We start from the raw sequence: 26412 nt of genomic DNA, 5'->3' as shown, positions 1-26412 counted from the left end.
TAGTGCCTTTATTAGAAAAAACATGGAGAGTTTGCTTCCTTTCTCACTCCGCAGTGTGAAGACAACCAGAAGCCAGGCATCTTCAAGTCAGGAAGAATCCTCACCAGGGACCTAAATTGGTCTGTGTCTTGATCTTGGCCCTCCCAGCTGCCAGAACTGTAAGAGACAAATTCCTGTTGTGTAAACTACCCAGTCTATGGTATTTTGATATAGTAACCTATGACAGATAGGCTTAAGGAATAGTGCTTGATTAATAAAGATACAAATGTAAGATATCAATTGCAACCAAGATTGTTCCTTCTAGTCAGCAATTTCAATAACTGCCTAAAGGAGTCAGAAAATGAAGATACTACATACTTTTTTCTAAACCTACTCCTGTAGGAGGTGACCAATCAGATAATTCAATAATAACTAAAAGATCTTTCCCAGATTAGACAAAAGAAAACTCTCAAAATGGCTAATTGGACCATGCATGCCTCCCTGTATCCCTGTATCCTTGCTCATGTATTTTGGCCTTCTCACCATGGACAAGTTAGCCTGTAAATTAACTCCCGGTACCTTAACAACTGGGATTAGCCATGCCTAGCAACTTGCTTTGGCAAATGCAGTGTTGGTTGATAGGCTAGAAGCAGAGGGTGAAGTGGGCTTGTGTGTTGGGTTTGCTCTCTGCTGCAATTCTGCCATTACTATGGGGCACATGGAGACTAGCCTTAGGTGGGACAAGAGCTGAGTCACCCAGTGCTACCAGCCTGGATCAGCCTGAAACCATCCTCATTCCACATAGGTGAGTGAATCCCTCTAAGGTCAGCAGAGCTACCTAGCTGATCTCAAATGGTACAGTTGCATGGGCTGTCAACATGAACTGACACAGACTGCAAATAGGGAAGCTGTGTGCTCTTATCTGGTCATTTCCACTAGAAGAAGCAATGGGTGATATTTCTTGGCATGCCCTGATCGAAACACTTTCACAAAGAGGGTTGGAATGGGACTGGAAGCATGGATCAAGTGGTTGAGCACCTGCCAAGCAAGTGTGAGGACCTGAGTTCAAACTCTAATACCTCAAAAAAAAAAAAAAAGTATCACTAAATCACCAGGAGGGTTGTTGCTGGTGTTAAACAACTATGAAAACAATATCTGCGGTTTGACTTGCAAAAATGGCATCTTGGTTATTTGTCAAACCCAATAATGATGGTTTTCATCAACAGTATTTAAAAGTCCCCTTTCCATGATGATAGTCCTGTTTCTGTTCTACCTGAGACATTTTCAACATAAGCTAATTATCATTCTGGCAGGAACATGGCCCTGTTAACCCTCTGTACCTTGACAAACAAATGTGTCCTCAGATCTTTATCATAGGACCTGTGAGACCATAGTAAGGCTGTGTCTTCCAGGGGCTGGCAGAAAGACTCATCCCAACAGTGTGTTACTTCTGAGAAGGGATTTTTGTTATGTAAATTTGACCTAACCAAATCCAGAACAGTGTCTGATGAGTGCTCTTCTCCTGCCCCAGATAGGAGAGAGATTTTTGGATCCAGTAATGAAAGAAGTTCTGTGAATCTAAGCCTTTTTTCTGAAGAAACAACCCTAAGGAGTTAATGTCACTAGAGCTCCATTGCTTAGCAAAAAAAAAAAAAAAGAGTCTACACCAAAGGCAGGTTATTTTTATTAGAAAATGAAACCATGACATTGTACAGTTCTAAGGCTACTAAATTTGTATTTAATTATCCAGGTAATGTAATTATACAATCAGTTCTAATCTGATATCAAGAGGAAAAGTTCTTGGGTTTTTTTCCCACAAGGTTTCATGAAAAGGCCATACAATTAATATAACACACTTAATTACTGACATGTAATGCAAGAATATATCCTCATCCAAGCATGTACACTATGTTAGCTGCTTAGATCTTTGCCATTACTAATGTATTGAGTGCTTCTTATCTTATAACGACCTGTGGTAATAATTAGGTATTATTTGATAGAACAAAGACCTTAGCTCTGTATTCCTCAGTTTGATACATTATCCCCACAGGACCACTGAGAAGCAATGAGGATTCAGGAGAGAATCTAGATTCTCTTAAATTCTCATAAGAAATTTTTTAAACATCTATCCAAATCATGAAAATCTTCTTGAGGAGCACACTTGCAAACAATTTATAAGTGTCACTAAGATAAAATTCTTATAACTTTTTTTGGGTCTGGAGACCTAAGGCAGATGAGTGAGTATCCCATCGCCCCCATGTGATTCCTGCATCCTGAGAAGGAATTATAAACCTGCATTCCTGCTTCCTCAGAAGGAGCTGTAAACCTGCATTCCTGCACCCTAAAGAGGAGATTCAGGGTCTCTAGATCTGCCACAGGGCTGATGAGCAAAATGCTCTCAAAATTGTTTCCCCTCGCCCAATAAGGGGCAAACAGACCAGTTCATCTAAGAAAGCCTGCGAATCCATGGCCAATGGAAAAAGCCCACCTAACCCTTACCCAAACCCACAGTTAAAATGTCCATAAAAATCCCAGCCTTCACCTGAGCAGTGAGCTACTGGTTTCCAGGCTCTGCTGCACTTCTCTAGCTGTAGCCTTTCCTTTCTCTCTAATAAATCCCACTTCATATACCAGCTTTCGCTCATCAATCAGCTGCCTCACGAGCCAGTGCTCTGGCTTGTAAAGGCAAAGACCCTTGACACCAGCCCGAAACACCTCAAACCGGCACATAACATTTTTGGCAACCACAAAGGGATTTTTCTTCTGCACCAAGGTCGGTATGACTTGAGTGCCAAACCAACAGGGACATGCCTAACGTAGGACCATGAGTGTCTGGCACCCTGCTGGATGCTCCTGCTGGGAACCCTCTGCTGAGGACTAGCCAAGAGCAGACTTCCTTGCACTGATTGCCCTGTCTCTCTCTCTGTTCCTGTCTTCCTGAGGGACTTTCCTGTCATGGTATCAAACCAACATCTCCCAGCCAATTTTGGCCTCATGGAGATTCCGGCTCTGGGGATGCTTTTGCTCCCCTGCTGTGGGCTGAGACTGAGCCCGGGGTTTATTCAGGTATGCCTTATGCTACATTGGAGGACACCAGATTGGTTGTGGCACCTGACAATTTTCTTTTTTTTGTCATTTTCCCATCTGTCAAATACTCCTTCTGCCTGAGACAGTGACCTGAGAGTGGAGATTTTGTATTGCTGGCAGTGTTCCAGTACAACCTAGTGGGAGCGACCTGCAAGCACACTTAATCATTTATCCCTCAGGCGTGTGTCTTTGCCTCCAGGCTCTGCCTTCCCTGGTCCCAAGCCTTGTCCTTCATCGCTATCTGCTTTCCCCTCCCTGGGCTTACTGGGACCCCAGCCTCCCATGGAAAACTCATATCATGGTACCTTATGACTTTATTAAGTTATTTCCAAACCTAGTTTGTCAGGTCCATTGGTCCAAAGCAGCTTTAAATCAGCTGCTAGGTGCCGGTGGAGGCAAAGGCACCTACAGAAAACTGCAGTAGTGCCACATATGCCCTCACTCTGCCCCCACAAGGGGAGGAGGGAGCCCCTGGGCACAGTGGTAACAGCTGCCATAGCTAAGAGAATCCATAGAAAGGATTACACATCCAAAGCTGCCAGCCATACATGGCAGTGGCTGCGACCTGCCACCACTCCCCCTAAAAGGGATGAGAGGAAAAATAAATGCACACAGGCACGTGTACATGGTGGGAGGAGGGGTCGTGGGCTGCAGGTTTGGGCCCCTGCAGACAGAATTGCTTGTCCTGGGAATAGGGGAGGGTGGCTGCACTTTGAGCAGGCCCCGTTCCCAGCCCCACCTCACACCCGGGGCCTGATTGACCCAGTCCTTGGAAGCCAATTGTTATCTCAAGGTTAGGTCCCATAAAGCACTAATGTAACCTTCCAGGAACAGCAAAATGGGCATTGTTATGGTCTCTAAACTTCTCATTTAAAATTTCCTGTACTTTTGATCTCACATAAAAAATTTTCCCTCCAAAGATTAGCATTAGCCATCCTTTGTGGTACTGTGATTGCCCTGGGACCCCCTTTGAATACACTTCTCTAACCTTACAGCATCCCTTTAAAGAGGCTGCCTGCTTCTGGCTAAAAGTCAGGATCCTAGAGTTTTCCTTTCACTGTGCTGGTCAGGTGGCCTAATCTGATGCAGTCACTTTCTCCAGTCCTGGTCACAGATGGTGAAGACAGTCATGAGACAGAGATGCCTGCTCTTGTTAGGTCAATTCCCAGTCAGAATGCTGACAAGAGGGAAACTGACCCAGTCCTTTGTTGTTATGTTGTTGTTCTTATAGATGGGACCAGCCCCCTCCTGTCTTCCAGCCTCAGTACCCAAGAGGTCTCCACTGGCCTGTCTACTGAAATGTTGGAAAGACCATGACCCTAATCTCAAGAAAAAAAACCCTCAACTTTCTTTGTACTGAGGCTTGGCCTCAGTATCCCTTAGGTGACCAAGAGAAGTGGACTTCACAGGGTTCTTTAAATTACAATACCATACTCCAATTAGACTTTTTCTATAAAAGGGAAAAAAAGTGGACTGAGCTTCCCTATATACAGCTTTTCTTTTATCTCAGAGATCACCCAGAATGGCTCCATAATTACTATCTAGATATTCAAACACTGGCCATTCTTTGTAAGCCACAGGATAAACATGAGGAAGGAGGACCAGAAAAGCCCCTTACCAATGACAAGTTCCCCATCCCTACTTCCCCACCCTCTGCCCTACCTTCTAAGCCACCCCAATATTCAGAACCTCCTAATGAATGCTTCCCCTTTCAACAGGCAATGGTAGAAAGAAGGCAAGTCTATGTTGCCTTCCAGTTATCAGATCTAAGGGAGATTAAAAAAGATCTGGATGGCTATACTGATGCCCCAGAACAATACATCCAAGCCTTTATCTCTGTTGGATCTGGAGACCTAAGGCAGATGAGTGAGTAACCCATCTCTGCATGGAGAGCACTGTGATTCCTGCATCCTGAGAAGGAGTTGTAAACCTGCATTACTGCACACTGAAGAGGAGCTGCAGGGTCTCTAGATCTGCCACAGGGCTGATGAGCAAAATGCTCTGAAGAATGTTTCCCCTCCAGCAACTAGAGAAAAGGGTAGATCAAAAAGAATTAACCTAGAAGGTAACACCCACGCACAGCAAATCAATGTGAGTCAATGCCCTGTATAGCTATTCTTATCTCAACCAGCAAAAACCCTTGTTCCTTCCTATTATTGCTTATACTCTCTCTACAACAAAATTAGAGATAAGGCCAAAATAGGTTCTTCCTGATAGCAAGGGGTTGGGAGGGTCTTGGAGGGGGTGGGAGAAGGGAGGAGAAATGACCCAAACATTGTATGCCCATATGAATAAAATAAAAAAATAATAAATTTTAAAAAAAGAATGTTTCCCCTCCCCCAATAAGGGGCAAACAGACCAGTTCATCTAAGAAATCCTGCGAATCCATGGCCAATGAAAAGAGCCCACCTAACTCTTACCCAAACCCAGAGTTAAAATGTCCATAAAAACCCCAGTCTTAGAAATGACCCAAACAATGTACGCACATGTGAATAAATGAATTAAAAAAAAAAAAAAAACAGCCTTCACCTGAGCAGTGAGTTACTGGTTTCCGGGCTCCACTGCACTGCTTAGCTGTAGCCTTTCCTTTCTGTCTAATAAATCCCACTTCATACACTGGCTTTGGCCCATCAATCAGCTGCCTCGCGAGCCAGTGCTCTGGCCTGTGAAGGCAAGGACCCTCGACAAGGTCCGCAACATCTCAAACTGGCATGTAACACTTTCAACCCCTTATTGAAGGTTGTTGAACAGTAAGCTGAATTTTTAGGGCTAAATCTGTTCTACTTTACCAAAATAGTTATTTAAATTCTTTTTTTTTTTTAGTGGTGGTACTGGGGTTTGAACTCAGAGCCTTTCAATTGCTATGCAGGTGCTCTACCGCTTGAGCCATGCCCTCAGCCCTTTTTTGCTTATATTTCTGATAGGGTCTTACATTTTTGCCACTGGGGTTGGCCTCAAACTACAAACCTCCTACCTACACCACCCATGTAGCTGAGATTACAGTCATATGCCACTACATCTTAGCTTATTTGTTGAGATGGAAGTGTCCTTTCTAACTATGTGCCCGGGCTGGCCTTGATCAGTGATCCCCCCCAATCTCCATCTCCTGAGTACTGGGGATTACAGGCATGCACCACCACATCTGGCCTTAAATTTTATACCCCCATCCCAGGCACACTTCTACTACATAGACAATGTTCTCTACATGATTCATTTTATCCCAGCACTTGGGAGGCTGAGGCAGGAGGATCACAAGTTCAAGGTCAGCCTGTATTGCATAGGGAAACCCTGTGACAAATAACCAAAGTAAAAAAAACTTAAAAATATACTTGCTTGTTTCTTTAAGATTGGTAGTTTTGGCCCCATGATCCCTTGAGAAGAGATCATGGTAGCTTAAAGACACAGGTAGCACTGACAAGACCATTCATGCTGGTACATTCACCTCTTGACAGGCTTTTTTTTTTCCTATCTCACACTGTGAAACTTCCCAAAGTCTTCCATTATTACTTTGAAAACTAAGTGGGCCTACTAAAAATATCACTGGAAGTCAGAAACAATTCTGTATTGTTCTTCCTCACTTGTTTATCATTTTGGCCAAGAGTTGTTCAGACCACTTTGTGTCCCAGCATGGGCAGAAACTGGATGTGGGGTTTTTATTATTGAATGTTGTTTGAAATCTTATTCCTGGAGGGTGAATAATCAAGATAAGTGAGCTGGAAATGCAGGGGTAGGGATGTCATTTGCTGATGGGAACTCACAGAAAAGAAGCAATTCTGTGACTGAGTTGGGACCAGAGTGCATCTTCCTTAAAGTCAGAATAAGAACTTGCTAGCATAGTGTTGGGAAATGAATTTGTTGTCTGTTGCTGTGAAACGAACAATCACCAACTTAGTGTTTTAAAACAACAGAAATTTATTATCTCATAGTTTATGTAGGTGAGGGTCCATTGAACCAAAAACCAGTGTCAGCTGAAACTATAGTTGTTTCTTATTGGGAGCTCAGGATCCTCTCCAAGCTCACTGGTTGCTGAACAAATTCATTTCCTGTGGTCTTTTTTTCCTGCCTGCTGTTGGCTGGGGATCACTCTCAGCAATGCTGTGAGAAGTGCTATTGTCCCCACTTTATAAATAGGGAAACTTGCTAGGAGCATATCTCAAGTGGTAGAGCACCTGCCAAGTAAAGGTAAGGTCCTGAGTTCAAACCGAGTACTGCCAGACATAAATGGGGAAACTGAGTATCAGTGAGACAGGGAAATTTGCTCAGAGTTATACATTGATGGATGGGGTTGCTGTCAGGGCTGTCTGACACCAAAATGCTTATTTTTCTCCTTATACTATGTTACCTGTCTGTATTGGTCGGTATCCCAACAAAAACATTGAAAGAGGTATAATGAAAAAGAGCTTAATTAAGAGATTGTTTGTAGATGTGTGGGTAGGGTTAAGGAAATTAGCAGGAGGATAGAGTATTTGAGGGCCAGGACTGGCAGGAAACCATGACCTCCTGTAGGCCTGGAGGGAGAAAGAGAGGGAACAGAGATAACAGAATGTAGACAAGGCTGTAGCCAGGGAGGGACCCAGACATTGACAGAATCTGGCCCTTCATGGACACAGATTGAGATCACTCACTCAATTTCTTCTTGGACCTCTAATCTCCCACTACTGCTTTCTATTGGACAAACCCATCTGGAAGGCAGAGAGCAAGAGTCTAAGCGATCCAGCTCTCTGGGTCAGCTCCTAGAGCACTGAAAAGGCAGAGTAGGATAAAGAGTGGGTCTAGAAAGACAAGGGAGAAACAACCAGAATACGCCCTTAAAATTCAGGAGCATTACTCAGGAAGCTTCTTAAGGCCAAAGCCTCTGTTTTCTATTTCTTAACAATATAATTTAGAGGCAAATACTTAACACTTGATTTATCAGTAGTTGACATCTTAACAGTTGCGTTAGGTTGCTTGCTATGGTTGCTATAACAGAATATCACAGACTGGGGCCTTAAACAACAGAAATTTATTTGCTAACAGTTCTGAAAGCTAGAAATCCAAGATCAAGATGTCAGCAGTTTGGTTTTCCCTAAGGCCTCTCTCCTTGGCTTATCCATAGCTGCCTTCTCACCATGTTCTCTTAAGGTCTTTTTCTGTGTACCTTCATCCCTACTGTCTCTGCCTGTCCAGATTTTCTTTTATAAGGACACCAGTCATATTGGATTAGGGCCCACCCTAATGTGTCTTTCTAACTTCATCATTTCTTTAAATGTTTTATCTCCACATTCTGGTCTCATTTTGAGGTACTAGGGGTTAGGGGTTCAGCATATAATTCAGGAGTGGGGGCAAAATCTATCCCATAACAGCAGAGTTGGCTTATGAGACTAGTTTCTAAATAGTTAAAAGGAAATGGAAAAGATAAGTTGGAATTGGAAGAAGAAGGAAATAACCATTGTGTTTTGCCCATGAGGACACTTCTAAGGTATGCATTGCTCTTAGGGGACTCTCCCTGCCCTGGGACAGTCTTGAGTGCTGGGGGGGAAAGAAGAGAGAAGATGAGGAACCATTATGGAGAAGGATTCTAAAAGGAGGGAATGTTTATTTTATAATTTTGCCTAGTGGTTCACTCCCTAGACCCCACAGGACTATAAAGTCTCCTAAAACAAAAATGCCTTCTGACATAGGATGGACCCAGAAATCATAAAAATTGAGTAATACTGGATCCACTTTTGATCATGAAAACAGCATCATGTGCCCTGCAGTGGTTCTCACCCCTCCCTACACATCTGCTCTGTGATAGAACTTGAAAAAATAAACATAGTCTTGGGCTCAGTCCCTGGAGATACTGATAATGGAGAAAGTCTTGAGTGGGTCTTGGATATGTTTGCAAGTTCCATAGAAGAAACCAGTAAGCGACAGTGGAGACTTGCTGGCTGGTCTTCACACAGTGGAGTTGTCTAAAAGTGTAAAGTAACACAGGTGAATTCAACTCTAAGAACTCAGAGAGAGATAAATAATGATTGAAAAGCACAGGCCTTTTCATGCCACCCATTGCACAAAAGCCTTGGAGGACCTGTCACCAGAGGACTGATGCTAGGAGTCTACCTTCCTGTCACTGCCACCTACTTCTCAGAGCATGTGAGTACTGCTGTGCCAAGTGTGGGAGGCTGGTTTTTAAAGTATTCATTTTTGTGCATCCTGGTTCCTAAATCAAGCTGACAGTTCATCTAGTGCTTAACCAAAGAAATAGTAATTCTTGTTCTAGTTTCAATGGGAGAGACTTATTCTGATTCTAGGTTGGCCTTATTTCTGAAATTGATATGTTGGAAACTAAAAGATAATTTAAGGCTGATTTTTTACTATATGAGATTTTCTCCTTCAAAGCTGACTTTAGAGACTAATCTCTATGTAAGATAGAATCCCACTATATCATTGTCAAATACTCTAAAAAAGAGTATTCGAGCTGGCGGTATGGCTCAACTGGTAGAGCACCTGCCTGGCAAATGTGAAGCCCTGAGTTCAAACCCCAGTAGCACCAAAAGAAAAAAAAATGCATCCCTGCATTGTTTTCCTCCAACATTGCATCAATACTGTGTTTAATAAGAGCCTACCCTATAACTGGACCACATGAGCAAACACAGAATTCCCTGCCCTCACAGGGATTGTATTCTAGTTGTGAAGAGGTGATAAGCAAGTAATGTAGTAAAGATGAGGTGGTGATAAGTATGATAAGACACAGCATTAAAAGGTGGCCAGGGAGTGACTGGGAGGCAGAAGGAAAAGAGAAGGAAGGTGTGACCTTCTAGAAGCCAGTTGCCTCAAAGGTTTCACAGAGGAAAGAGAGATGGGCTGTATCAGACATCGACTAACAGTAGGACCAGGAGCTGATCACTGGATTTGCCTATGTGAAAGTCATAATGACCTTGACAAAGGCAGTTCTGAAGAAATATGGGGGTGGGAGACCCTGAGGATAGACAACTCAAGAAGAAGACTGCCTAGTTTTAGTTCAAGGTTGGGCAATGACCCATGGTGAGATGATGTATGAAAGGAGAGGTCAGATTGCTGATTTCAAAAGGGAGGGCTGGGTCTAGGCCAAAGCCTTCTGACCTTGTGTTCCATCTCCCCACTCTCCCTGTCTCGTGCTCTTTCCCCACTGTTCCTTCCTCTTCTCTGTCTAGTGATCCCTGCCTTCAAATCCAGCTTGACAGTCACCAGCAAAGCACAAGTTAACCCCCCTTTCCTCTTGGGGAGACAGAGAGGTATTGTGTTGTTACCTTATTTCAAAATAAGACAAAGGAGACTTTGTCTTTTTGCAGGAGTGTCTCACATTTGCAGTGAGGAGGCCAGCTTTCCTGGATTGAGAAACAGTCTCACTGACTCCTAAATTCAATGGTCCCCACAGCTCCTGCTCGGCCTTCTAAGACCAGGCCTGATAAAGCAAGTCTTCAGTGTTTCTAGAAAAAGGAAAACCAAAATGAACCCAAACAGAGAGGGACAATCTGAATGGTTTCTTGCTTGAGTGGCAGGGAGGAGGTTGTAGGCCTGGCTTACCTTTTCTCCTCTGAGAGGCAGTATGCTTTAGGACCTCAAAGAATGCCCCAATTTATACAACTCACTTCTACAGCATTCTAAGCCTGAATGGCATTTGGTAGCAGATAAAGCCTCTCTGTGTCACACAGCAGAGGGCTGTGCAGTCAGATCTTGTTTAGAATTACATTTAAAACCTGGAAATCAAATGATGTGTCCAGATAACTTCTGTGGTAAACCCCAAACCAGTTATGCTTCAGGTTAAGCCTCTGCATTTCTAAACAACATGCCTTTATTCTCTTCAGGCCAATACTTGGACCTTCCTGCCAGCAATATCAAATAGCAAGATGCTGAATGCACCTTCTGTGTGAGCATTAGGGATCAGTGGCCGAAGAAGGCAGTCCCTCTCCGCTGAGAAAATCTCCATCTTTGATATATTCCCTCAACACACATTCAATTGGTGCCTTCTCTCTTGGTTTCTTAAGTTATTTTTTCATATCTAAAATTTTACAAACAAATAAAAATTAAACAAATCTAAAATATTGATCATCCTGCAAAAATAGAACTCCTAGTTTTCCAAATTTCTTTTATTTATCCCTCTCCCTTGAGCAGGTCTCTGCAGGTCATTAAATGGTGTCCTCTGGTACCATTTTTCTTCTTAGAAACTCCAAGAGTGTCAATGCACTAGGAAAGTTGACAGACTTGCACTTTGGGGCAAGAAAATAATCCAATCCTGGCAACAAAGATAGAAAAGGGATAAAATGTATTTATCTTATTTAATTCTCATTTTTTGTTGAGAAAACCAGGTCCTACAAGGCAATGCCATGTCTTAAGCAAGCTTGAAGGATATGCCCATAAATGTTGACAGGATCTGCATCGATGCACTCCTTGGGAGTGAATCCTGTTTCCTCCAGAAGTTGATCTGGCCTTCTCTTCCGCCTCCCATAAAGGAGCCTATTTGTTAGGTAAATGAGCTTATGGTCACATCAAGCACCAAGAGATGCCTTTAAGCATCTGCCTTGATATCCTCTGGGGAGTGGAATAGGGTTTATTTAAAACCTCATAAAAGAAATGCTAAGACTTTCTTCTTTGTGTGTTTCCCAAAGCAACATCTGATGTAGAGAGGGAGACATTCTATTGAGGCAGAGCCCTACTATCTACAGAAGTTCTCTAGGTATCATTTTTTTTTTTTTTTTTTTTTTTACTTTAGAAGTAAGGGAAGGATTTTTTTTCATGCAAAAAAAGTGCTGTAGTAGATTCCTTTGCTAAAAGAGTCATTTAAATATTACTGGTCACGTCACATTGTAGTTGTTTGGAAATAATTATATCCATATCACAGATAGTAAATAATAGATGTGCATTCACTAACGTTTTATTCATGTTCTGTTTTAATATGGCAAACTTAGAAGTAATTTAATCTCCCAGTAAATTGAAGTGGTAGGGGGTTCTTCACACAGAAGACTGCAAGTTATTAATTCTGGACAGTCTTCATCTTGTACAATTAGTCACTGTTTGCAGCTGGAAATGTTTTATTAATTTTCCATAGCAGTTGATTTTCCACAGTTTTCTCAGTTTAAATTAAGCAGTAAGAGCTGCTGTTTCTTCTTAAATAAATTTTCTTTCCACAAAAATACATGACTCTGGCTATGTCAATTTTCCCATTTGATTAAAGTGCCAGCAGGCAATTAATAACTTAATGCATTTTAAAGTACTTTTGGAAAAAGTAATTTGAATAGCCAAACTTGTGTATTTGGACTGATTGTTGCAGAAGTTTTAATAGGCATTGGAAAATCCTAGAACCATGGAAAGGACAAATGGGACCCAACAACCACATTTGGGGGACCGTGGGGTAGTTCCCATAAAAGGCCCACATCTGGCACTCACACTTGGGTGGAGGTTGATTGCCACTTTGCATGAGGCTAAAGGATGAAAAGCCACCTCAAAATGGCCTCCTAATGGACGTTAAGCTACAGTGGCATGGTCTGAGTAGGAAAGCAGTCTAGGAAAATCATTTAAAAAGCAAGGAGAGAGCATGGATAACCCTTGAAGACATTGTGCTAAATGTAAACAGTCATAACTATCATAGGATTCCACTTATATGAGGTACCTAGAGTAGTTCAGTTCAGTCAAATGGTGGTCACCAGGGGCTAAGAGGAGAGGAGAAAAGGGAGTTATTTTTTTAGTGGATATAGAGTTTCAGTTTGGGACAATAAAGTTCTAGAGGTGGATACCGATGAATAGTAAATAAGTAAAAATGACTTATTTAATGTCTGAATTATACACTCACAAAAGGTTAAAATGAAAAGTCTTATGCAATGTATATTTACCATCATTTTTAAAAAAAATTTTAAGATAACAAAGCCTTTTTCCCAAGTTCAAAATATCTTCAGTGATGACAATGTGAGTTTTCTGTTGCAAAGTTCTGGATTTCCCTGGGACTTCCAGGGAAATCAACTGTGCTAACAACACAGGAGCTAAAGTTCTGTGCAACAGTTCACCAAGAAGATGAAGGACCAGCTAAACAGGCTTCCTGCTGCTGTATGTGTGGTGTGGTAATGGCCACATTCAAGAAAGGCAAGCAAAAACTCAGATAGAAGGTACATCCAACAATGCTAATTCATCCTGGAAAGTCATCCCAGAGGAAGGCAGTGTGTTCCTTTATTGTTGGAGATGACTGGGAGATCATATAGTAAGCATAGTAAACAACAGAGGTGATATGCAAGGGTCTGCCACACAGGGTCAGTTGCAAGGCTGTGTGGGACTTGTGGCCCAGGATTGCATCCAATGCTGACAGCATTTCATGGTTCCCCAGTGCATTTGTAAAACAAACACAGAACCCACCCTATTACAAATATTTGTTCAAAAAAATATAGTATGAGAACATTCAGAGCTAATTGGTTTTCTTTTCTTAAGGAAACATGCACTAGAACCAGAGGACATTGTATTAAGTGAAATAAGTCAGGCACAGAGTCAAACACTGTACATTCTCACTTATATGTGAAAACTGAAACAAGTAGAATAGTGGTTACCAGAGGCTAGGAAGAGAAGAGAGGGAGATTGGTTAATGGGCACAGGGATGCAGTTAGATACAAGGAATATCTACTAATGTGCAATACACCGTAGAGTAACTGTGATTGACAACAGTTAATTGTAGCTTTCAAAATAGCACAGTAGGACAATTTTGAATGTCTCAAGCACAAAGAAATGACAAACATCTGAGATGATGGACATGCCAGTTAACCTGATTTGATCACTACATGTATTGACAAAACACACTGTATCCCATAAATATGTACAATTAGTATGTCAATTCAAAATATATATGTACATAAAACATGCCTGCAAAAAAAGGAAAACATGCCATAGCACTATCTATAGTGAAAATTGGGGCCCCTGTTTTGCAGTGGCCTGCATTTAACTGAACCAGAGGATAAGTCATCGCCCTCTTCTTTCTGCAGAACATTTTGCCTGAAGGTCAGGTGAAAAACACACAACAGCTGGACCTCTGCATTCTGCTCCCACTGAGCTTGTTGTACGCCCTTGAAATTCTGTTAGGATCATTCCCAAATTTATTTACATCATGTTATTTTAATTATGCAATTTAATTAACTATCATGTAAGCTGATGAAATGTGAGCTTACAGAGTTGTTGCTTCTAGGAAAACTAAGTCAAATGTCTTAGTAAAACATGGTAAAGGTCATCCCTGAAGACATATTACAGATGGACTAGGTACAAAGTGCAGCATAGAGCCAGTGGGGAAGATTGGAAAAATAAAATAAGGATTCTGAGCTTAGATTGCTTGACAGATGTCTTTAGGTTTCATTTCACTTGAAAGAGATTGAAACGGAAATCATAGAGGAGATTCTGTGCTGTGTTTTAAGCCAATAAAAGTGAAGTGGAAGCTTCCAGAGATTCACATGCAGTGGAAAGGCCTTGGCTCACTGCTCAACAGTGCTGGATAAAATAACTTTCACCAAACTTGCAAGCATCCAGCAGGAATAACCAATAACATTCTTTTGGAAAAGCCAATTTATTGGTAGTAGCTGCTTAGTGTGCTGTGTTAAGAAGTAACCTGAGTCACATCTGAACTCGGTAAGCAGGAGTCCAAAATCGATGTTTCCCAGAGGTGTGAGAGAGAAGCAGTGAGTATCTCATGTTCACCAGGACTAATCTAGGAAAAGCTTGTTGTGCATAAATTTAAAACCAAACATTTTAACTGCTACTTTAAAAACTTTTCTCAATCTAAACCCAAATCTTCTTTTATTCTCATAAAATGGCAGGAGTTGACCATGGCATCCTTTCTGCTTCAGCCCGAGAGCCATGATGAGTTGTCCTTTGCCTTGTAGAGGAACAAGATAGGCTTTGAAGTCTACTGACCAACACCATGGCTCCCGATGGAGAATGGTATCCTAGTCACTGATTGTCTTTCTAAGAAAAGGCAGCCATATTGACAATTTTGTGGGATTTCTTCTAAGGAGTGTACTCTTAGGGGCTCACCAACTTATTATTCCATTCCCCACTTGCTTGAAGAAAATGTAAAATGTTTTTTAAAATGCTTTTCAGAATGATATCTTGTCATTCTGGGAGGTGGTATTGGATGATTTTCTTAACACTGAGCTGGCGTGTTCCTGACAGCCCTAATATGGATGTGAATCGTAGGCCCGGGAGAGAAAGCAATGGTGACTTCTGTCGTGGGTATCAGTCTTTCATACATCTAATGGGATGATGGGCACCAGCTGAGGACTGTACTTCACTTAGTGCAAGAGAAATAGCAGCTGGGTTGCACTGATTAAAAAAGTCTTGACATAATAGGATTAATGCCAACATGGAGCTAAGCTCCAGGCTCAGTGCGGGCCATATTTACCACCCAGCCCCAGAGATCAGAATGGGCTATCTTCTACAAGTCTTCTAAGAAAGGAAGGGGAATTTAAAACCCAAATTATTTACCTCTTCAGAGGCTTTCGAAGATTTTTTCTCATTCTATGCCTAATTTCTTTGGCCATTGGGGTGGGCATGTTTTTTTGTCATTTTCTAGAATTTTGTACAAAGTGGGGGAAGGGCACTTAGATATTAGATATAGCACATGTTTCTATGTACTAGGTCTTTGAGAAAATCTGTTCCAGCTTTCCCCATCTTGCAAAAAAAAATTGTGTGTAATTTAATAGATAATAGAACCATAATAAACCATAAAAAGGAGATCCATTTGCTGAGTTTAGCTTTGGCTGCATGACCAAAATGAACAACCAACCAACAAAGGCCCAAATGAAGAGGAAGACTCACATAAGAGAAGAGAAGGCTATATTATCATGTTATACACATCACAAGTTATCTGAAAAGAAAAAGCTAAAGAATGCAATCCAGCATTGGGATAGCAAGTACTCTAGGTTACGGTTCTGCCATCATTCATGCTGTGCTCTAAAATGACTACTCGGATTCCAGCCATCATGTCCACCTTCCAGGCAGAAGGAAGACTGGTGTGCCCCTCCCATTGATGACACTTCATAGAAGTTGCACACATTTTTTCCACATGTCATTGGCCAAATTTCAATCATAGGGCTACAACTCATTTGCAGGGGGGGCAGATTGATTTGACTAGATGGTGATGTGTCGAGTCAGGATTGTATTATTGTCATTACTAAAGAAGGAGAGAATGAATACTGGAGGTAAACGGCATTCTTGCCCAAAGAGACTTCCATAATCTCTGAGGACAATTTTAGAAAATACCATTTTTGTATTTACCTTCAAAACTCCTTCTAGATATTGGGAGAAAACAGATCAAGATGGATGGATCCTGGAGGATGCTGTCTGGGGTTTCTTCCCTACAATTTTGTTTGCATGGGGCTAAATGCAGCTCTTACGACTACCGGATTCCTACCACACATGAGATATTTTGTCTGTTTTGAAGAGGCAATGTCAGGGGCTGGTGCAGTGGCTCAAGCAATAAGAACTCCTGCTTAGCAAGCATGAGGCCCTGAGTTCAAACCCCAGTGCCACCAAAATTTTAAAACGTATTCAGATGAAGAGGCAATGACAAGTGTCCTCACCCTGCTTTCTTGGGGAGCCCCAACCATCCTGTCTCCTACTGTTTCAGCCCCAGAATATTGCTAGATAAAGAACCAATGATCATTTATCTTTCAAACACTAAGAAAAAAAGAATACAAATTGCTATTTATTTGTTGAAAAAGTTTATGTCATTAAAGATAATATGAAGTCATTTCTTTCTGCCGTCTTTTAGTGTTTGTTTTTCTTTTTTGAATATTCCCCCTTCCTCCCTCCCTCTCTAGTTCCCTGTCTCCCTCCCTTCCTCCAATGCTCCAGCCTCTTTGGCTCCCTTCCTCTCTTCTTTTTCTTTCCTTCCTTTCTTCTCTAAATCATCAAAAATTAAATTCACTGGAGTTAGGCTGGAGGAGTGTTGCAGGAATTTGCTAGCTGCAATACAGGACTTTTGAAGCAATTAGCAGAAAGCATCATTTTATTGTGCCAGCACAGACTCAGCAGACTCATGACCAAAGGCTAAGCCCTGAGAACAAAGTGGTCTCATCTTAAAAAACCCTTATAAGCAGGTTACAGAAGCAAAAAAGCAAGGTCTAATCCATATATGGTTACATTTAATTTTATTGGCTATTTTATCCTAGTGCTATGTGCTTTCCTCATGTTTAGATTCCTCAGGTTTTATCTCTCTGCTATGCCGTCCCTACCTCCCTGCTACTTTCTCAGGACTTAGGCCTACACTGTTTTCTTCTGATCCTCCTCCCTGTGACAGTAGTGGTTCAAGTGGTAGATCATGAAGACCTGAGTCCAAACCCCAGTACTGCCAAAGAAAGAAAGAAAGAAAGAAAAAAGAAGTAAATTCATCAGGATTAGCATATGAATCCTGACAAATGCAAAAACTCCAAATCATACTTCTTTGGTTGCTGAAGCAGCAGATGCTGTGCTCTGGGCAGCAGGAGACCACTGCCTGCTATAGACTTGGGCACTAGGCCTCCTATCCAGGCATCTTCCTCTGCCTCTGTCCCTATTCAACTGCCAGCCAAGGCTAATTGGGATTTTTTTTCTGCTATGTTGCACCCCTGCCAGTTTCCCCCTGAGCTCCTTTGCATTGATTCCTGAAGAAATCATCAATATCTAAGCTTTTTTCTTTATTCTACTGCTTGCAAATGTTAAGCATGGGGTAACTTTTCTAAAATGTTGAAAAGGTGAGTTAGCAGGCTATTGGATGTATAATGCCCTTTACTCTTGGTTGGGGAAACAGCATTCTAAGCAATAATTTTAAATCCTTTTCCATGAGTACCTTGAAGCAATGAAAAGAGTAGGAAAAAAAGCAAGCTTGGTGGAGAGCATTAAAGCAATTATCACTGAAAATTATTTAAGCTTAAATGACTAAAATGATTTATTTCATAAAATCATACGAAGTACTGGCAAAGATTTTGCATGGTCAATTTGCTTTCTTACGTAGTAGTTGAAGAGGTAAGCAAAAAATGTTGCATTCTAAACGTCTCAACTTAGTGAATTAATATAGATTTGAGGATGGCATTAAATACCTGAAGATGATGATGAGTCATTGCTGAAATGGATTGGCAAATGGGATTAAATGATTTCCAGTGACCCAAAAGTGTAACAAAATGAAAACATTGAGTCTTGCACAAATGATGACCTTCTCCCCCACTCTGCCACAAAATGAACACTTTCCAGTATCTATAGAGGACCCCTAGAGCACAGTGGCTAAGAACTTAGACCCTGGAGCCAGACCACCCAAGGACAAATCACAGTTCTGCCACTTCTAGCTGTGTGCCTCTGGGTAAGTCATCTAAGCACTCTGGGCCTCAGTTTCCTCATCTTTAAATAGGACACTATGTGGGTTGCTTGTGTGTTTAGAATAGGGCCTTGCATATAGAGACCTCTACATGTAGCTATTTCTATTTGTTCTACTTGCATTCTTTGCTTGTTGCCTGGCTCTCTCCTTCTCCCACTTTGGACTGTGAGATCTGGAGGAACCACATCCACCAGCTCTCTAGATGCAGTGGTTTCAAGTGGGATGCTCATATCCCATTGTTCCTCACCATCTGTTCTCATGTGGGGAATATTCTGTACATCTTTGCTGCAGGAGGGAAAGTGTTGTCTCATTTCATTCCCACTGCCTGGGATGCTCCATCTTTGTGAAGGATGGTTGCCTGTTCCTGCCCCTAGGAACCCATTCCACACAGATCAGTTGAGCACTTGCCACATGTCAGCCCTTGGCAAGGCGTTGCTGGTACTGAGATTGGCAGACCCTGTCTGCTGTGGAGGCCATGGTGAGACACACAGTGTGAGACAAGAAGATAGAGCAGGCACAAAATGTCAGAGAGCCCAAGGGATGCACCAATTGGGCTTTGGGGGCATCAGGAAAGACTTTGTCCAGACATATTTAATTGGATGTTGAAGAGTTGATGGAATTCTACTTCAGAGACAAAAAAGGATAGGGCAGAAGAAACCCAGCATCAAAGTACCTAGAATGTGACTTGTTTGGGAACAGCAAGTCACATTCTGTGAATCCTACCCTGGTTTGGAGTTAACCTTCTGTCAAGGCCATGGCTAGTCCATATGGTACCTTTTTAGTTATAATGACAGAGTACAAACTTGTGAATGGGGCATGGACTGGACCAGACCCTACTGGCTCCCAAAGAGGGTGCCATATGCTTTGGTCTTGCTCTTTGGTTCCCACAGCTCTTTGTTACATATTGTTGTCTATCTCCTCAAGGGCAAGGACTCCAGGAGACTTTCTCTCTCTCTCTCTCTCTCTCTCTCTCTCTCTCTCTCTCTCTCTCTCTCTCTCTCTCTCTCTTTTCCCTCCCTCCACTTTGGGACAACATCTCAAAGTAAGGTTTTCAGGCTACTTGCATTATAATCATATGAGGGACATGTTTACAACACAGATTTCCACTTCCAACCAGCTTAATTGAGTCAAATGTACTAAAAAAAGGTGCTAAAAATGTTCATTTTTAATATCAAAAGGGCCTGTGGTAGAAACATACTTTTGAAAACATTCCCCAAATAATTCTGATGTACATGATAATAAGAATTATTATTATACACCAGTGTAAGGCCTAGTAGAGAACCTGGCATATCATAAGTGCTCAATAAAAGTTTAATAATTGAGGGCCAGGTGTGGTTGTATACACCTGTAATCCCAGCTACTTGGGAGGCAGAGATCAGGAAGATGATGGTTCTAGGTTAGCCCAGGCAAAAAGTTCACAAGAAAAGTTCCCATCTTGTTGAGCTGGTAGCTTGTGCCTGTCATCCCAGCTACACTGGAGTCTTAAATACAAAGATCTCAGACCAGACCAGCCCCTGACCAAAATGAGAGATCCTATTCAAAAAATAACTGAAGTAAGAAGAAAAGGGAGGGGGATGGTAGTGGAAAGGCCTGAGGGGTGTGTAGCTTAAGTTCTGGAACACTTACTTAGCAAGCTAACAAGCATGAGGCCCTGAGTTCAAATGCCAGTACTTGAAAAAAAAAAAGAAAGAAAGAATAAAGAATATCAGTTTGAAAAGGACCCAAGTTATTATCTCTGGACCTGACCACCAGCTTATCTATGACCTGGTGAAGACAACACTGGTCCAGGCCCTGCCTCCTGGGTTCACAGGAGCATCCAGCCCAGGCCACCTCTTGGGGATGAAGGGGAAGCTCAGAGCCTGGGCCTTCTGAAACAGCAGTTTGGTTATAATGATTCTAAAAGAAAATCTCAAGCCTACTTAAGATTAGTTTTTCAGTTAGGCAGTTATAAAATATTTTTTGCCAACATGTTTTAGTTTTTTAGAATTCTTCCTACTGCTGTTATTTAATAAGGATTTTAAAATTTTTTTGCTTCTTCCTCTTCTTCTTCTTTTTTTTTTTTTTTCATTTTTTAAGTCTTAACCCTTTCTTAACAAATACATAAGTGAGAGGACAGATTACCTGAAAAGGAATCTCGAGCAGAAAGCATCATCCTCCTGATGAGGCAATAAACACCTAGAGTCCACAGTGGAGGCCATCAGAGCCCTGTAATTGCTCCCCAAAGTCAGCCTGGAGCCTGGGTACAGCACACAGCTAGTGTCCTTGCCATGTCATCACCCATTTGCTTTTTGCTTGGGTTGGTCACTCCAAAGGGGCTTCTTCTGTCCACATAGCATAATCCACTAGTAGTAACCTAAGTCAACAGACATTTATTTAAGAGCAAGTGTCAGGTAGGTGTGGCAGATGTGGTCTTTCCCCTCTACAAACTTATAACTTTAACAGGGAGAAAGTACATTTCCCATAGGTAACAGTTATCTGGCAAACTATATCTCAGCATAGATTTGTATAGCCTCGAACATGTACCTATGTTTTAATTCAGTTCTCTTGTAAAATATATCCCCCACAGAGTTGTCATTGAAGCAATTATATATCATTGAAATAACATACTTATACGCGTGAGCATATAGTAACAGTTCAAGAAAGCTTACTACCGTTCCATCATCAATCAATGGGATCAAAGGACATCCAGTGGAGTAGCTTCATTTTAGAGACAAGGAGCCAGAACCAGAGAGGTCAAATGATTGCCCAGAGTCAGAGAGCGGGTAAACGGCAGAGCTAATAACTAAAGGAAGGAACTGTATTTTTCTTTGGACTTCTCAGAAAGTGATTGCCAGATCTCTTCAAAATTCCACATTGCCCTCTAAAATGAGTGCCCCAGAACAGTAACCTGAGGTCATTTAAATGACAAAACACAAGTCCCCTATCTAAGATTAAAGCCATGTTCATCTGTGTTTCAGTTGTGAAAGCTGCTAATGGCTCTTCCCATGCCTTTCCCAGTTGAAGCAGAGAACCAAAACATTTGCAGCCCGAGGAGTCCCTCCCACTGTTTGTAGATCAAACACAAACAGAAACTGTGGGAGGCTGGGCCATCTCTAACTGAGAGAATCAATATCAATGAAACAGACAAAATCCCAAAATCTCAAAATAATGAAAACAAAGATATCCAAGTAATAAAATCTGTTAGAATCACAAAGACAACACAACTCCGATCTCAGCTGGCTCAAAGAAAGTGTGCATTAACAAGGGATTAACACAAGGGAAGTACACAACCAGTCAATAGGAAATGAAAACATTTCACACAGCCTGGTCGCATTTGAGCCCACCCTAGGATTATGGATGAGGGTGTGTTGAGATGATGTGGTTATGACTACAGAAAGGAGTCTCCAGAAACCATTGGCCATATTTCGACTTAAAGAGACACCCCCAACTGGTATATATTGAATTGAAAGTTGGGAATTGATAAAGCAAGAAGATGAGACAAAATACTGATTAACTGTTGTCCTTTTAAATCTTGTACCTTGTAATCTTCAGCAGACCCTTAGGGAAAAAGCAGGTACACTCACAGAATCTTGTTAAGTATGGATTTTAGTCAAAGTTCTCAAATACCAGAACTTTGGGAGAGGGGAACAGAAAAAAAAGTAATAATAAATAAAATAAAACAGTGGAATACAGTTTTATTAGCATATCATAAAATAATTAAAATGGCATTTTTTTCTATACCCCATATGAAGACAATGTGGGTACAAAGATTTGACTGTTTCTGTCCCTCCAAACTTGATGTTGAAACTTAGGCCCCAAGATAAAGCCTTTTAGAAAGTGAGTAAGTCACAAGGACTCCCTTCTTGTGAATGAAAGTAATAAAAGAAGCTTCTGAATACTGTCTAGACCTTCTGTCTCCTTTACCATGTGAGACTGCAATCGGTAGGTGCCATCTTGTATGCACAAAGAGCAAGCCCTTACAAGATACTGAATCTGCTAGTGTCTCCATCTTGGGCTTCCCAACCTCTAGAGCTGTGGGAAATAAGTTTCTATTACTTACATATTACCTGTCTAAAAGAAGTTTAGTATAGCCCCAGGAAGAGACTGAGGCAGTGAGTATTTTTTAACTTAAAATTTTTTTGTTTAGATGAGGTCAGAAGCAAATACAAAAATAAATATAGTTAACCAATGGGCATAAACTAGTATAGTAATTATATTCTTATAATTATAATTCCTAGTTAGTAGCCAAGCAACCTATGGAGTTGAATTAAATGCATGCTTTCTATATAAAAACTCAAATGAAACTCAAATATTTTTCATATGAAACTCAAATCTTTTTACAAGGGTTAATACTTTAAAATAACAACCTTTCATGTTTTTTTGCTTGTTTTATTTTAGTACAAAGCTATAACTATAATCACTTGATGATCATATCTATAAGCAGAAAGAATTATTTCCAATGGAATGGGTTTTTTAGCAACTCCAAAAGAGTCTCAATTTAAAAACTGTCTGGCCTCATGAGCATACCACATTCTGTGGTCTGAACTACAGGTGTGCCTTGGCCTGAAGTGTGAGTTTCACCCCTGGAAACATAGAGAACAGAGAAGAAGGAATGAGTAAACTATGAGTCACTCCCAGGCATTGAATCCAAAGAGATTCAGACAACTGTAGTAGAAAAATGTTGCTATGAGGCTCATGTCACATAGCTAAAGGGCCATATTCCACATGTGACAGGTCAGGACCCATAATCAAACATATGGCCTGTAATGGAACAGAATATTTAAAACTGGAACTACCCTGAAAAGTCTGAGTCATCCACAAGGGTTTCCTTTTGTTGGGTCCTGTCACTGTCCTAGAAGAAAGTCATGTTTGCAGTAGTTTCCCTGGCTCTTTCCCGAGTTCTGCCATCTAGGGTCTACCTCATCAAAACACCTTTCTTCCATAGCTGTCCTGTCTATGTGTGTATATATTCAAGCTCACACACAGCACACATGATTTCCAAATACGGAAATCATCCTCACTTTGTCTATGAGCATTCCATGTCTCTTAAGACACGGGATTTGCTAAAGATGCTATGATTTAGTAAAGATGCAAAGCTTAGTCTCCAACTTACTACTTAAAGGCAAAGGATTAAAATCCGATTGGGGGGAAGCTAAAAACATATTATTAAAGCTTAGATAAAGAGTCAAGAGTAGTTTGGGAGTTGTTTTCTATACCTAGCCGTGGGAGAAATCTTCTCATATAAATGTCTTAAAACCTTTTAAGAGCATCACTTAGCAAAGTGGTAAGGCTTAACATCTCTGCCCTTTCCCCTGCCTTGCCCCCCATTTTCCTAAGCAGAGACTATTTTAATGGCACACAGTTAAATTGCAGCCAATTGTGCTCCATTCGCCATCATCCATGAGGAGTAGTTGCAAGGCAGTGCTCACACGAACAGCTTCCCAAACTTCTCTGTTCAGTGGGATTTCAACCTGGTCACCTTGAGTTAACAAACCTCCAGTGCATACCATTGGTGATATGATAGATGAGATAGGGTCCTTAGGAGGCAGCAAGGCATTTAAGACATGAGCATGGGTTTTGGAATCAGAAGCCCTGGAATCCAGTTTCAAAGTGGTAGACCCTATAGTTACTTGCCTGACCATTCTCCCCTTACACCTGGATTTGGGTGCTTTGTTCAGATAAAAACACTGCTTCTTAGTTTTTCCCTGCAGAGATAGCCTTGAGACATGTTCTAGTCTATACCCATACCACCCTGAACGTGCCCAATCTCGTCTGATCTCAGAAGCTATGCAGGGTTGGGCCTGGTTAGTACTTGGATGGAAGACATGTTCTAGCCAATGAGCTGCTTGCTGCGTGGGATTCTGGGAAACTTTTAATTAAGAGGAGCACCCTGAGTTGTGTGGCTCCTTTGCCCTGCTGCTCTCCTTTCTTCCTCTTGAGGTGTGGCAGCCAGATGACAATAATGCCCTTCTACTATGAAGGGCAGAGTGGAAACAGAGAGCCTGGGTTTCTGAGGTTTTTGATTCAATACAGCAAGCCTAGAGTGCCTCCCCCTTACAGTCTTGTTGCATAAGTCAAATAAAGTCCAACTTGCTTATGCCACCAATTGCCAGGTATTCTATTCTTTGAAGCTAAAGGATTTCTGAATGATAAACCCTGAAGTCTTGGCTTCATTTTTCTCATCTGCAAAACAGGGATCTCATCTTTACTAACTTTGAACCTTTGTTGTAAAGCCTAGGCATGCATAGTTCCTAACCCGATGGGAACGGTTTTTCTTAATAATTATTGAGCATTTGTGTTTCTTTGGGAAAACTTGAAGGAGCAGAGCCAAGTTTTCCCCAGCGGGGGCGGGGTGGGGGGTGAGGGATTGTCTTCTGGGCAAGGAACAAAGTCCACATGGGGGTGGAAACTAGCTGTCTGTGTCCTGCTCTAGAAGGACCCTTACTGCAACATGATGGTCTATACATAGTCAATATCTAATGACTGTGTCCCTCTGTCCTGACTGTGGGAGATTTCTCTGCCTTATTTCTAATGTATGCTAGTTGTTCCTAACACTTGAAGAGCAAGCTGTTGCTTTGTTTTAGTGAAACCAAATCCCTTGGCTATATTTCATTCTTGAGCATCAATCACGACAGCATCTACAAGACTATTTCAATTTAAAAAAAACAGAATAAGACTGGATACACAGAGTTTTGCCTCCAAACACTGAGTTTCCCCCCACCACACACACACACACACACACACACACTTTTTGACTATTTTTTCTCTGAGTATGTAAAATGATCATATTTCTGACTCACATGGTGTTATATGCATTTGGCCTTCAATTTTGTGAATAAAGTGATTAACTATTGCTCATTTTTATCCTATAAGTTAGTTTTAATAGAAGCCTCTTGATGTTTTGGTTCAGCACAATCAACACAAAGGAGCTTAAAAATATATCCTGTGTAATGATTACAGCATCCTCTGCCATATACATCACAGCCCAAGACAGACCCTGCTGCTGCTTTGCTATAACACCGTTCAATAAGGAAAATGCAGTGCATATTCACAACGGAGTATTATTCAGCCATAGAAGAATGAAATCTGCCATTTGTGGCAACCTGGATGAGCCTGAGGCTATTATGCTATGTGAAACAAGCCAGGCACAGAAAAGTAAATAAAGCCTGTTCTCATTCATATGTGGAATCTTTTTTGTTGTTATTTATTTATTTATTTTTATTATTGTTGTACTGGGGATACATTGTGACATTTACAAAATTCTTACAATATATCATAGTTGAATTCACCCCCTCCATCTTTCTTCATCTCCCCCTCCCCGCCATTCTTAGAACAGTTTCAACAGGTCTCATTTTCCGTTTTCATACATGAGTACGTAATATTTCTGCCATATTCACCCTCCCACACCCTTTCCTTATATTCTCCCCACTGCTACTGGTACAAGGTACAATCCCCCCAAGCAGGACCTGTTCTGCCTGCCTGTTCTCCATTTTCGTAAAAACAAAAATGACATTTTTATTTGTTTAAGATAGCTATTCAGGAAGTTTCCTCGTGACATTTCCATGTATATATGTATTATAGCCTGAATAGTTTATCTTCCCGATTTTTCTCCTTTTGACCTTAGTCCCCTTCTTATGGTGATTTCAACAGGTTTAAAAATTCTATATTCATTCTTATATAGGAAGTACATCCACCATATTCACCTTCTTCACTTCCTCCTTTTGCTGTTCTGCTCTCATAGGTGACTTCCCCTTAGTGTGACCTGTTGTTCATGATATTGTTTGTATTTGTATTAGGTCTATTGTGGAATCTTTTTCAGCTGATTTCATGGATGTAGAGACCGAATAGTGTTTATCAGTGCCTGAGAAGGGTGGAACAGAGAGGTCGCAGAAAGAGGTCGGTTAATGGGTGTAAAATTACAGTTAGAGAGGAGGAATAAGTTCTACTGTTATTTAACACAGTAATGTGACATGAGATAATAATATCTCATATGTTTCAAAATAATTTCAGAGAAGATTTGAGTATTCCCAGCACAAAGAAAAAAATATCAA

The 26412-nt window shown here is 41.3% G+C and overlaps 1 long non-coding RNA gene across 3 annotated transcripts in view; it reads left to right on the top strand.

Moving 5' to 3' along the window:
- Positions 1–25540, top strand: part of LOC109700683 (uncharacterized) — a 32397-nt gene extending 6857 nt beyond the window's left edge. The window contains exons 2-3 of one of the 3 annotated variants that reach the window (XR_012445893.1): positions 55–158; positions 25322–25540. This is a non-coding gene — a long non-coding RNA (uncharacterized lncRNA). Of the gene's footprint in view, positions 1–54; positions 159–4297; positions 5545–10874; positions 11110–25321 lie in introns of those variants that run through there. The other 2 variants (XR_002213716.2, XR_012445894.1) reach the window with 2 other exon arrangements.
- The last annotated feature ends 872 nt before the right edge of the window (positions 25541–26412 follow it).

Source organism: Castor canadensis, chromosome 3 (assembly GCF_047511655.1).
Source record: "Castor canadensis chromosome 3, mCasCan1.hap1v2, whole genome shotgun sequence".
In the NCBI taxonomy this organism is placed as follows: domain Eukaryota; kingdom Metazoa; phylum Chordata; class Mammalia; order Rodentia; family Castoridae; genus Castor; species Castor canadensis.
Note: the sequence above shows the minus strand (reverse complement) of the source record. Positions and strands in the feature narration are given on the sequence as shown.